Source organism: Centroberyx affinis, unplaced genomic scaffold (assembly GCF_046629955.1).
Source record: "Centroberyx affinis isolate AG114_WGS23_722 - 3 ecotype Tasmania unplaced genomic scaffold, CSIRO-AGI_Caff_v1 ptg001679l_1, whole genome shotgun sequence".
Classification (NCBI taxonomy): Eukaryota; Metazoa; Chordata; class Actinopteri; order Beryciformes; family Berycidae; genus Centroberyx; species Centroberyx affinis.
The window spans coordinates 167,110-180,818 of NW_027280099.1; the positions used below are offsets into that span (position 1 = coordinate 167,110).

At 40.6% G+C, this 13,709-nt stretch overlaps 1 long non-coding RNA gene across 1 annotated transcript; it reads left to right on the forward strand.

The window, feature by feature from the left end:
* The first annotated feature begins 2,527 nt into the window (after positions 1-2,527).
* LOC139651535 (uncharacterized) lies at positions 2,528-9,493 on the forward strand. Its single transcript, XR_011695723.1, has 3 exons — positions 2,528-2,604; positions 3,413-3,518; positions 7,877-9,493. It is a non-coding gene; the product is annotated as an uncharacterized lncRNA (long non-coding RNA).
* The last annotated feature ends 4,216 nt before the right edge of the window (positions 9,494-13,709 follow it).

Below are 13,709 nucleotides of genomic sequence, written 5' to 3' on the forward strand. Positions count from 1 at the left end.
ATCCAGCTGCCTCGCAAGGTAAGGGACAACAGGGGGAAAGTTGAAAAGTTGTCTGTATCCACTTTAAATAAATAAATACATAAATAAATAAATATGCCTATGATATAAATAAATATAGCTATGAAATAAATCCTGAAATAAATGAGGCAATAAATATATAAATAAATGTAAATATGAATATATAAATGAGTCACTATAGTTCAATAAATAAATAAATAGGTTTTTGTTTCAAAATGACGTTTTTCAAAGGACTACTTTTATTTATTTCAGGGGACTTTTATTTCCTAATGCCACATTTATTTCCCAGCTCTTTTTATTTCCATCTGTCATATTCAAATGAATGGGGCGTGGTTATCTCACAGATTCAGACCAAAGCAACAGCACTGAATCACTGAATATCCGTTTGTTAAGTCTGACGCCACGCGTGACGTAATCGCCATTTCCGGGTCAGGGTTCTGCAGCACTGAATATACGAGAAGGCCGCAAAAATTTCCCGCGAGAAGGACAGTAGACAACATGCTCGCTGTTCATTGTTCATCTGCGTGCGATGTCTGACTCTGAGAAAAGCATCTCAGAATTATTGAGAGAGGCTGCCAACTGCCTCGATGGGATGGTGACACGGCAGCCACCACCTAGAGCTGCCGAAGTGGGCACCCCAAGCCCAAGAACCTCTATCCAAGGTAGGTAACGTTAGCTAGGTACCGATAATCCAAAGTCGCTGTTCTCCAGGTAAACGTAGCTAGCAAACGGACTGCCCGCAAACACAATTAGTTTAGCGTTCGTGATTATTCAGTATAGATGGCACTACATTGTTGGTGTGGTTGACAAAATTTGATGAAACAATCTGTGACAACATCCAGTTCTGTTATAAGAGAATGGGAACATGTCCTTATCACTCAATCACTGTGGTAGCATAACTTCAACTAGCGCAATTTTGACAAGACCCCAGAGACTTTCAGTGAGCTCTGTTGCTGCATAGCTAACTTACTCGGCCGGTTTGAATCAAGTCGGTTTAAAATCATTTGAAATCATAATTACTAACATCAGGATCAGAAGTTAGTGCCGCGTGATAGGCTGTAACCGCCGATCTCACGACCGTCACACCAAAGATAAACTACACGGAATTAACGGTACTTTCTACCCAAATGCAAGCAAACAGAAGGTTTATGTGCTTACAAAGCGACTGTCTCTCTAATCCTATGTTTTCTGTTTTCACATTTTAAAGCCGAAGTGGCGAGACTATTCACCCCTTACAGTGCTAGGCCTGCAGGGCCTTCATCAAGACCACATTCCTTGGGACCTCCAGCAAAAAGAATGTGCACAATCTACACACAGAGTTTTTTTTTTTTGCTTGAGCGACCATATGGGGGAGACGGTTTCAGCAAAGAATGCAAAATTGGAACTAACAGCTGCTGGACTTGGAGAGAAACGGATCTCATTTAAAGGTAATACTATGCTTAACGTGAACATGTGCAATGGTGTACAAAAGTAAGCCCATGTCGAACCAAATTTAAAGACAAAGCTGTTGTGTGTGTGTGGGGGGGGGGTGTATATCAGGGAGTGTACTTACTTCCACACCATTGTAAGTAGTTATTTTACATTTGTTCCAAGGCAACTTCTGTTTGAGAATTAATGCGTAATGAATAAAATGTTAGAATCATAGTTTTTTCTTCTTCTCTTCCTCTGTTTCTCTTATGTGTGTGTGGTATGTAGTAAGAGATGATGATCCTATAAACTTTAAGGACAAAATTGAGGATGCCTTTCCCCGGTTAAAAGACACAGGGGGGGTTCGAATTACTTAGGATTTCAGGGACAACACGCAGCCGGGATTTAACCCTAATCCCAAACCCAGATGAAGGCTACACGGTGCGGTATCTCTCCAACCCTGGGACCGGCATTGGACAAGCCATGGTTTACATCAGGCCATTGCAGAGGAGTATTGTTTTGGAATGTGTAAGTATGTCATTAGATTGTTCACATTTCACCAGAAAATTGTGTGAGCCATTTCTACTTGCAGTAAAATACTTATGTAATTCAACAGTTAAAGCTTTGATTTCATTGTTTTTTATTATGTAGACCCCAACATCCCTGCAACATCAAGGACCACTGACAAGATGCTTAACCTGTGACAAGGATTTCCCCTTAAATCAGATGAGAAATCACATAGTTAAGTGCCCAAGGTGTGTTTGGCTATGTGTACTAATTGTTGTGGAACATTTTGTCTTACTCTTGTAAACCATACAGGTTTAATCAGTGCAACATATAGGCGGTGGGCCGAAGGCTGCTATCTGCTTTCGTTTTTGAAATAATCGATCCTCAGCGATAGAGTAGCTGTTTTTTTCATATAAACTAAATGTTTTTTTTCTGAACACGTTTCCGTTTGTTGGCAGTCTCAAGTCGATCATATTTCCATGAAAACTAAACTTACGTTTCATAAATTGATTAGGCAAACGCTAGGGCGTACTATACCGCAAACCAATCAAAAACTCGATCTAGCGTCACCTGACTTGACGTCTGCCAATGATATTCGTTCAAATAGGAAGTAAACAAACGGATCAGAGGAATTGACGACTGAAGCTCAGAAGCTGCGGATACTGCTGTCAGGTAAGGTGTTTCATTTCATATTCATTCATATTCAAATTCATATTTCTTTCTAATAGTAATACTTAATGCTTTGCTACATCTTTGATGCAGTCAAGAAGTAATTTCAACATTGCGTCTATGCGTAGCTCTCATATAGCCTAGGATAATTTTGTCTATGTATAGACATCTAATAAACTTTCACTTTTCAACCCGATTTAAACTTCATTTAGCCTAGACGGCTATGGCCATTTAGACGTGTTTTAGACGTCTAATCAACGTAAAAATGCTCAGTGGGTTTATACTTCAAGTTGTCTCCTATTCCTGTCTGGTGTAGCATGTTCCTACGCTCTTTGGTTGTAGTAGTGGACTTAAATTTTGGACATGTTTAGATAAACAAGACAAAACCCAAGACAGTAGGCTAAGTGTATCTTCACTTGGCCTATAATTGACCAGACTAGACAGAGATTGAAGTGGAAGAGTTAACATTTATTACAGAAGTTTACATCATCTGCAGATCACCTAATAGTTAGTTATGTCAATATCTTATTCTAAAATATTTTATCCTCAAACAACAACAAAAAAGCAATTAAAACTGAATTTTATTTGTTTTTAATTTGATCATGTACTCTTCTTTGATAATGTGATTTTCATTCCTAGACAGTTTGCTCCTTTTTTAGTTTGCTAAGAAAAACCCCTCGACAAAAAACACGCCTACACTTAGGCCTAGTTTGATATGTTCTCACAGTCCAAACAAAGACACATGTCTGTACATGGTAGCTTGTTCAATCTGCATGTGCATCTCCCTTTCACACATTGTGTTTTTTTACAGGAGCAGTACACAAGCTCCAAGATGCCGACTGGGGCGGGGGGAAGTGTCATCCAGTCAATCCCAAAGAAGTCTCCCTCAATCTTCCAACCATGGGCCATTGGCGGGGGTATGTCTGGCTGACTCTGCAGGCACCTCCTGTATATGGCGGCCTGGTAGTTTGCTCGCTGAGTGTGTTTGTGTAAGGCATCCCTGTTTGGTGGTAGACTTCTGTCTGTGCACTTTCCACTCTTGAACATTTGACATCTTGCATAATTTACATCCCTACAGCCTTTTAGGTCATAGAGGGCACAGGTAAATGCTTCAGTTGCTTCATACAGCTCTGCTGGCAGTTGAAAAGCTGTTCCCAACTTCCTTAATGTGGCACAATGCTCTTTGTTAGATAGCAGTGTTTTTACTGCCTTCACTTTACCAATGCCATGCAGAGCACTCACTGTATCACAGCCAGTGAAACAGTGGAGGCCAATCAGAGCATCAGAGACTTCATCACCAAGATGGCTGTGTATTCTCTGTACATGTATGGTGCGTTTGTTTGCCCCTTTCCCTGTGTGGAAGTACAGGTTTGCTCCAATGTCCTTGCAGAAAGTGATGGCCAGTACAAACACATCAGTGTCAGGACTGTTGATCACAACATTTGAGCTATACTGTGAGGCATGCGCACAGTGAAGTAATAGCCGAGTGTCTGCCTCCTCCTGTATTGTGAACAATGCTGGCAGTGGTAAGACCTCAAGTTCTGTGCCACTGTTGTTCATTCTGATCACGTGACACTCAGACCCATGTCCAACTATCAGTGTAATGTCTTCAATTTGATCTTTCCTGGACTTGGACCATGTCTCAAAGAGAAACTGTTGCAGTTGGTCTTTGTTATCGCCACAAGACAAGAACTTAGACCATTGTTTGGGTGTTTTCTGGTCAGCCGAATATATTGTAGTCAACTGACATCCTTTTGTTGCTCGTCGGCCTCGTTCTGCGTTCTTTATACTCATCGTTTTGTAGGTGTCAGGGACAAAATGCACCACTTTAGATTTACTCGCTTTGGCTGCATTGATCAGGTACATTAGTGCACTGTTGGCAAATCTTCCAAATGTATTTTGGGGTTTCATAGCCTGTACTAGTGCCATTGCATCACACACCCAGGTTGAGCCATCAGGGATTTCAACTGTGGCTGGTGGATTTACTGATCCTTCTAGAAAGTGCATTAATTTGGCTTTGTCCGTTTTCACAAGAGAGCCATCGATGTTAGCAATTGCTGCGGGCAAGGGCCCCAGACTATAGACCAGCATTTCCCCTATGTCTATCTTCCTCACTGTTCCGACCACAATAAGCCTTGCGAAGAGATCTCGATCTGCTTTGAGGGCTATCTCCCGGTCTCTCACTTTGGTTACACTTGAGGTTGCTGTGTCCTTAAATGTCTTTAGTTTCATTTTTTTCACTGGAGTATGAAATTCCACCTCATCTGTTTTGAGACGTTGCTGAAAGAATTCAACAAATGCCTTCTCACCTCTCTCCTTTGCATTCAATAGATCAGCAGAGATGGCTTCTGATGCTACCTGACCTGATGTAATATGGCAAAGGTTCTCTTTTTCCAGTGTTTGATCAAATGGGTTCATCATGTTTTGTATGGTTGACAGAATGCTCTGAACATCTTTTTCATCCTGTTCCTTTCTTTTTTCATCCAATTCTGTTCTCTGTCTCGTTGTCATGTTCTGCCCAGCCATGTCCTTGACCTCCATTGTGATGGCTGCTCTCTCGTGCTGTGTCAGTGTCCACCTGTGGACTGCACCTTTGTTCAACGAAAAACCTGTAAGCCCACCTTTGGTCTTTGAGTCCCTGTTTGCTGTCTGCTCTATTACCTGGTCACATGCAGTGCATGTGAAGGCATATGCCTGCTGCCTCTGTGCCACAAAGTCACCCGATTGTACCTGTGTGTAGATTCTCGGATGAGTATCCTTTAGAATGTTCATCTCCAGCCAGTATGCTGATAGGTATCTACTATAGTGGATTCTGTCATAGGAAAAGAACCATGGCAGCATGATCCGGATGCTGGAAAGATGCAGATCCCAATTTGCCTCTCGTGTGGCCCTGATAAAGGATAGGAGATCCTCTACCATTTCAATGTAGGAACTCCAAAATTGGAATGTCTTACTTTCTTGTTGTTTGTTGAATTTTTCATAGCCTTCAAGGATTGTGTTGAACTCCTGTGATTCAATAATGACTTGAAAGTCTTCTTTAGGGAAGGCTCTCTGGAGGTCAGCGGCAACTTTTAAAGCAGCTTCACGGCAGTCTTGAGGTAGGGTCTCAAGGTATGCTTGCCAGCGTAACCTGTGTAGTGCCTCACATATCAACTTGTGGCTACGGATGCTTCTGTTATATTGGTGACCAGTTATAACTCCCCCAACAGACCCAGCGGCAATAACATCAGCCTCAATCAGGATGTCTTGTAAGCCAGCATCCCCAAAACGCTTGCCAATACAGGACAGGAAAGCCATACATGTGTGAAACTCCCCCATTCTAATTGTAAGTCTTTCCTTGTATGTTTCACTCCTCCACCGTATCTCCTGAGCTTTGGCATAGATGGCTTGGTCAAAGACTAGAACTATCTCCTGAAGTTCTAGTTTGTCTGCAATTTCTGTTGACCTCTTAAGGATGGTTTCTACAGTTCCCAGTTCTGTAGGACTTGCATCAATCACTGGAAGGTACCCAATGTTGGTTGGTGGTGGAATTGGACCTCCATGAATAAATGTGTTAAAACCACTCCATCCAGGAAGGACTTTGCCATGGACTGCAGTCTTCATCAGGAAGTAGGCACCGTCTAATGTTTGTGCTGCTTTCCTGGTAAGGATGTGGGTCTCTAGATCTAGTTCAACTTCTTTCCCAAAAGGTTCTGGGCCTGTCCTCTTTCCTCTGATGTATGTCTGAAGGTTAGTAGGGGGCGGATCAAGAGACCTCTTTCTTGTTTTCTGTAAACACTGATTGTCAGGGGTAAGTTCATCACATGGAATCATTTTTTGAATTATTATGCCATTTGTATTGTGTGTAGTCCCCTTACCAGACAATGTTTCCTCTCCAAAATCATTATTGTCCCAAACAAGAGTTGCTTGCAACTGTACTTGTATGTTTTGGGGGATGTAAGTGTCACCTCGTTGTATTTGTAGCTGTGCTAAAGCTGTGTCATGTTCAAGTACCTGTGAGTTAGAGGAACAGTGCCCAAGACCATTCAATAAACCTATCAGCTGAGCTGATCCTGTCATGTGTCTAACAGCCATGGCTAATGCACAATGTTTGGGCATGAGCCATCTCCCTTTCATTGTGAGCTTCATCATATCCTGGCAAGTTGATACAATCTTCTCAGCCTCCTCTTCGCTAACATTCACTCTTTCGTTGTCAGTAGAGGGATCTGTTGTCATGGCTGTAGTCCAGGCGATGAAATTGAAGAGCTTGTTTGGGATCAGATTTGAGGCAGCTGACATTGTAAGTTGCTGTGCTGTTGGTGGCCATGTGAGTTTAGGGGTTGTTTTACACTTGTCCACTATGACATCTTTCAGGGTCATGGCTGCATGGAACAAGAGTCTTGTCTCATTTGTGTCATCTGTTTCAATTGTTCTTGTGTCGTCTTCATCTGATGATGAGGATGATGATGCTGATGACAAAGATGATCCAGCTGTGGCAGTTTTGTCTTGGACCATTTCATGTGGTGTCAAATCCTCAACATAGACAAAGTCATGTCTTGATAACTTCTGAAACTTCAGAAAAGGATAGGACCTTTGTAGTCTCACTTTTAAGGAACAAGATTTGTAAGAGGAGATGTCAATTCCTTCTATTTCATGGACACATTTCTTGAACAGGGTATTTAACTTTGATAGCTTGAGCACCTTCCGTTTCCTCAATAACCTCTCCTCCACCACTGTTGTACAGAAATGATTGTATCCAGTCTGAAACTGGCTGTTTCCTGTGCAGTCATGTTCATCTTTTTTGTACAGAAATACAGTGTAATTTCTGTAGCATCTGAAATGATACATTGCTTCTGAGGCAACAAGATCTATCCCACGTATTTGTAGTAGCAGGTTTTCATCCTTGCGTGCCTCCGCTGCAACAAGCAGCTTACCAGCTGTCAGTGTTTCACATTGCTGAAGCTTCTCCTTGACCCTCTTCCGGTTATGTCTTTGAGTTAAATATTTCTCACTTCTGCATATTATGCACTGGATTGGAAGGAGATGTGGTGCTCTCTTTAGGTGACCCGGAACCTCTGTTGTGGTTGAGCGGAGAACTCTAACCTTTGGTGGTGTAATGTCATTTGTACTTGGACATTGAGCATGTCCTTCCTCATCTAATGCATTGTAATAGGAAACAAAATGGGATGGGATGGGGGGGTTGGATGGAGAGAGAAATATGTGATGACTATGGATTGTAGTAGTAATGCTTCCAAAGTTATAGTTTGTTTACAACTCTCCTAATCTGTTTCCCCAGGTAACCCCAGATGCTCAGCCCTGCTATCAGAGATCTTCTGGACCTGACCTGACCCATCTATGATTGTTGATGCCTTGATATTGTTCATATTTTTTTCCAAAACACATTTGAATAAAATGCTTTTGCTTATAATAATATGCAGAAATTGCTGAAGCCTAATAAAATAGCCTGATGCAGAACTGACCTACCCATCCTAGTCCCTGCTTTTAATGCTGAAACAATGAACGTGCTTTACTTGTTATGATTCATCTTAAAATGGATTCTTAGCATTTATACACACAAATTAGAGATGCACCGATTGCAATTTTCTTGGCCGATTCTGATTTTTTTTAAAAGTCTGACCTGCCAATTCCGATTTTGGCCGATTCCGATTTTCTTTCTTTGTAAGAACTGTAATTGACAGCATACACAAACATTTTTGTAACTTTTCTTTAATGGAAAATTAAAATTCAATTGTATGTTCATAATAAAACATTGACTATTAATAACTTAACATTAACATTTTCTCCAAAACTGCACCAGGTTACAGGACCTTCTCTCACTCAAACAAATCTCAAAATAAAAACGTGCTCCAGGTTACTGGACAGAGCTTTTTTGTACAAATAAAATCCAACTGAAAATTAATTGCAGTATATCCCACTTTATCTAACATGTTTTACTTTCCCAAGAGCAAACAGGTGCAACAGATCTATATAACAACACACCTAATGTCATTTATTTACATCAAAGGGTTATTCACGGAGCCCAGCCCAATGTAATGGAGATTTAAAGAGTCATAGTGCCATCTTGTGGTGAAAAAAAACGACTTTTTGTTTTGACTCAGCTGAGGTAGCTCGTTTCTTCCGCACAGTAAGCAGGCTGACCAATATCATGCATGTGATAAATTGGATCGGGAGAATCGGTGCATCTCTAAAACAAAGTATAAGGTCAAAACAACTACAGGTAACCAGTTTAAAGCTGCTTTACAAACCTTCAACCTCCTGTACTGTCTTTTCTCTCCTCTTACGGGCTCTTTCAATATTTCTTTTGTTGGCATACTGCATGTAGCATTCTCTATGGTAGCCAACATGAGCTGGCACCTCTGGAATGTGACTGTCTCTTAGGTCATACTTTTCTACAGCTCTTTCTGCAATTTGGCTTTCTTTTGTGTTGAGATTCACCCACTCCAGAGAACTTTGTGCAAATTTTGTCCAACTTGCAACTGAAAAGTATATAATATTTGTTGTACAGCTTGTTACATGCATGCAACACTCCATATTTTTCCCATTTGCATCCAGACATGCTAGCTAAGTTATATACATGTTTGTTTGTTAGCTTAGTTTGTTTGTTTAGATTATTGTTACCGCTATGTTTAAATTTTGGGGTCCTATTTAAGCCGTACACGATTGGTTGATATTTTCAATGACGTTAAACACTACAATCTGATTGGATCGTCAACTAGAGCTATCCCGCGATTTGCCTGAGCAGACTGACAATTAAAATATAAGTTTATGAAAATATATGAGCAAACCAGAGCTGCCAACAAATTTTATTAGACTTTAGAGAATTACTTGATATCATACATAAAAAATGGTTTACTCTATCGATGGAGATCGATCAACAACACGAAAAACGCGTTCGGCCCACCGTCTAACAGTATTAAACAGTATTAAACAGTATTAACTGTCGACCTAGCCAATCACCGGCAGGTGTGAGAATTTCTGCCCAGAGACCGAGTCACTAGTTGCTATGGATACAGGCCCCCCTGTGGCGGGAAACTTTGAACTAATGTTTCATTAGCACTCACAATAAGCCAAGACTGTCCCCGAACAAATCCCTGTATCTCGAAAAGTAAAGCTCGCATCGAAAATGTTTTTTTCACTTTGAGCGTCCCAAGACTTCACTGGCGACACTGATGTATGACATGTGTCTGTATGATTTAAACTAAAGGAGCTGTGATAAAATATAAATCACCTCCTTTTCTTCTTCTCACTCTGGGTTTGAGCGGTCAAATTACATGGAAGCGGATGGGAGTGTCGGACGGCACTCCCTGCACAGTTGGGCGATTTATTCAAAAACCGTGGGTCCTATTTCAATAGAAGTAACATTGGCTGAGAGAGGACAAAAATGCCTACAATTTGGTGTATACATCTTGCTTGTAGAGTGGAAGCTGTGGGACTAAGATGATAATGTTTGGAAGATTTCTGATAAAATTTGAAGGCGTGGAGCTAGAGTGTGTGACGACATCACGTGCTCTAGGTCTGAACATTCCGCGCAATACACACCCATTATAAAATCTGAAACTGTCCAAAAGTCTTATAAAACGTAAACTGCGATTGCGTGAAAACCGTAGTAGCTATTGAAAAGTGTCTTTAGACCAACAGAGTTCAAAGTCTTGTGACCCGTGTAAACTTTTAATCATGTTTCTGCGACAAAGTATGACCGAGTGGCGTGGCTCCAAAGAGGGGCCGATTTGATGAATTTGTGCGATTTTTTTTCCGATTCTCCATTCATTTCAATGGGCCGAAAATCGCACGTTTTCGCACTTCGTGCGAAAACTTTACGTACAATCTCTAAGAAAAGTCATAGCACTTGATTCCCGTTCAAGGCGCACGTTTTGATGTATTTTGAGGGGTGTCGCGGCTACGCTGCGAGACTAGTTACGCGCCGAAGTTTTGCAAGGAAGAATAATAAAAAGAAAAATAAAAATAACTAGAAAATTTCAGGAAATTTTGAGTGTGCCTGCTGCTTGGTGCGCATCTCCATCCCTCGCACACACACAAACACAAACAGTATGACAGTATTAAACAGTATTAAACAGTATTAACTGTCGACCTAGCCAATCACGGGCAGGTGTGACAATTTCTGCCCAGAGACCGAGTCACTAGTTGCTATGGATACAGGCCCCCCTGTGGCGGGAAACTTTGAACTAATGTTTCATTAGCACTCACAGTAAGCCAAGACTGTCCCCGAACAAATCCCTGTATCTCGAAAAGTAAAGCTCGCATCGAAAATGTTTTTTCACTTTGAGCGTCCCAAGACTTCACCGGCGACACTGATGTATGACATGTGTCTGTATGATTTAAACTAAAGGAGCTGTGATAAAATATAAATCACCTTCTTTTCGTCTTCTCACTCTGGGTTTGAGCGGTCAAATTACATGGAAGCGGATGGGAGTGTCGGACGGCACTCCCTGCCCTTTAGGGCGATTTATTCAAAAACCGTGGGTCCTATTTCAATGGAAGTAACATTGGGTGAGAGAGGACAAAAATGCCTACAATTTGGTGTAAAAATCTTGCTTGTAGAGTGGAAGCTGTGGGACTAAGATGATAATGTTTGGAAGATTTCTGATCAAACTTGAAGGCGTGGAGCTAGAGTGTGTGACGACATCACGTGCTCTAGGTCTGAACATTCCGCGCAATACACACCCATTATAAAATCTGAAACTGTCCAAAAGTCGTATAAAACGTAATCTGCGATTGCGTAAAAACCGTAGTAGCTATTGAAAAGTGTCTTTAGACCAACAGAGTTCAAAGTCTTGTGACCCGTGTAAACTTTTAATCATGTTTCTGCGACAAAGTATGACCGAGTGGCGTGGCTCCAAAGAGGGGCTGATTTGATGAATTTGTGCGATTTTTTTTCCGATTCTCCATTCATTTCAATGGGCCGAAAATCGCACGTTTTCGCACTTCGTGCGAAAACTTTACGTACAATCTCTAAGAAAAGTCATAGCACTTGATTCCTGTTCAAGGCGCACGTATTGATGTATTTTGAGGGGTGTCGCGGCTACGCTGCGAGACTAGTTACATACCGAAGTTTTGCAAGGAAGAATAATAATATTAAGTATGAGCAATAATAAGAGTGTGCTCCTTTGCATTGCAAAGCAGGCACACTAATAATAAGTATGAGCAATAATAAGAATGTGCTCCTTTGCTTTGCAAAGCAGGCACACTAATAATAATAATAATAATAATAATAAGTATGAGCAATATTAAGAGTGTGCTCCTTTGCTTTGCAAAGCAGGCACACTAATAATAATAATAATAATAAGTATGAGCAATATTAAGAGTGTGCTCCTTTGCCTTGCAAAGCAGGCACACTAATAATAAGTATGAGCAATATTAAGAGTGTGCTCCTTTGCCTTGCAAAGCAGGCACACTAATAATAAGTATGAGCAATAATAAGAGTGTGCTCCTTTGCATTGCAAAGCAGGCACACTAATAAATACAGAAAACCATATACACTACCTTGTAAACAAATTCTGAAACACATGAAATACACTGCAGACACCTCACTTTCACTTGCCCACACATCTTGCACAGTACAATCCATAATAAAGAAGATATAAGGATTCACATCAATGTAAACCTGTGTGGACTTCAATAGATACAGAAACCCCATATGACAAAATATACTGCAACACTAGGGTTTACCAGTGAAATTCTTAACCTTTACCTCAATGTGTTCATGTTTTGGTGCACTGCTTCCTCTGCTTCCTCACTGGAGCTGCTGCTGTCCTCTATCTTCACTGCTGTAGGCAGTTTCCTTTATCTGCATCAGCTGTCCTGTGTCTGAAAATAATCAGAGAACATCAGTAGCTCCATTAGTCCTAGCCCTTTTATATCAACATTACTAAAATGTTTTCCTATCTTCCTATATCCCTATGATAACATATTTTATGGGAAATTGTCAAAATAGTGAAAACATTATTTTACAACATACTAAAGAGAAAAACTGCAACATTTAGCATTAAATGTTGTTTTCGCATCTGCACAAATCCATGGCTATACAGAAGGAAATGTACATTAGTAATGAGTTTAGCTGTCCTATTTTCCTAACCTTTATCTCAATGTCTGCTTACTTTGGTGTGTTGTTTCCTCACTGGAGCTGCTGCCATTTTCGTCGCGGTGTTCAATGTGGTGTTCACCTTGCTTTAACAGCTGTCTGAAAAAAATCAGAGTACATCAGCAGCTACAATAGCCCTAATCCTTTTGCATCTTTATTAGTGAAATGTTTCTATGAGCATGTGGTGATAACATATTTTAACACAAAATACACTGCAGACTCACTTATTTACCGACATAGTCCCCATCATGCAGAGTATAGTTCATAATAAAGAAGATGTAAGCATGCACATCAATGTAAACTTGTTTGCACTTAACTAGATACAGAAACCCCATATGACAAAATATACTGCAACACTAGAATTTACCAGTGAAATTCATATCCTTCATGTTTTGGTGCACTGCTTCCTCTGCTTCCTCACTGCTTCCCCATCTGTATCAGCTGTCCTGCGTCTGAAAATAGTTAGAGAACATCAGCAGTTGAATTAGTCCTAGTCCTTCTTTTATATCAACATTAGTGAAATGTTTCCCTCGGTATGTGGTGACAATGTATTATATGGGTAATTGTCAAAATAGTGAAAACATTAGCTTACACCAAAATATAATGAAGTGAAAAAATGCAACACTTATCATTAGATGATGTTTTTCCATCTGTACAATGCCATGATGCTTCTTGGTAAGCATGGTGTGGTGGCCAAAGTCTTTCTGCAGCTATACAGAAGGACATGCGTATCAGTAATGAGAACAAAAACAGGGAATTGTATTAAGTACGTTGTACACTCTCTCAACTTTCAAACATGTAAAATGCACTGCACATTTTCCTTTATTCACCCACATTCATTAGCATGTGTACTAGAATGCATAATATTTGACATATACTGCAAATATGCCCTTACACACAGCACATGACCAAATATGACACTGGCTAAGACACACTGGATGCAAAAGTAGTCTTTACCAGTCATTATTCATAACCTTTACCTCAATATCTACTTGTTTTGGTGTGCTGC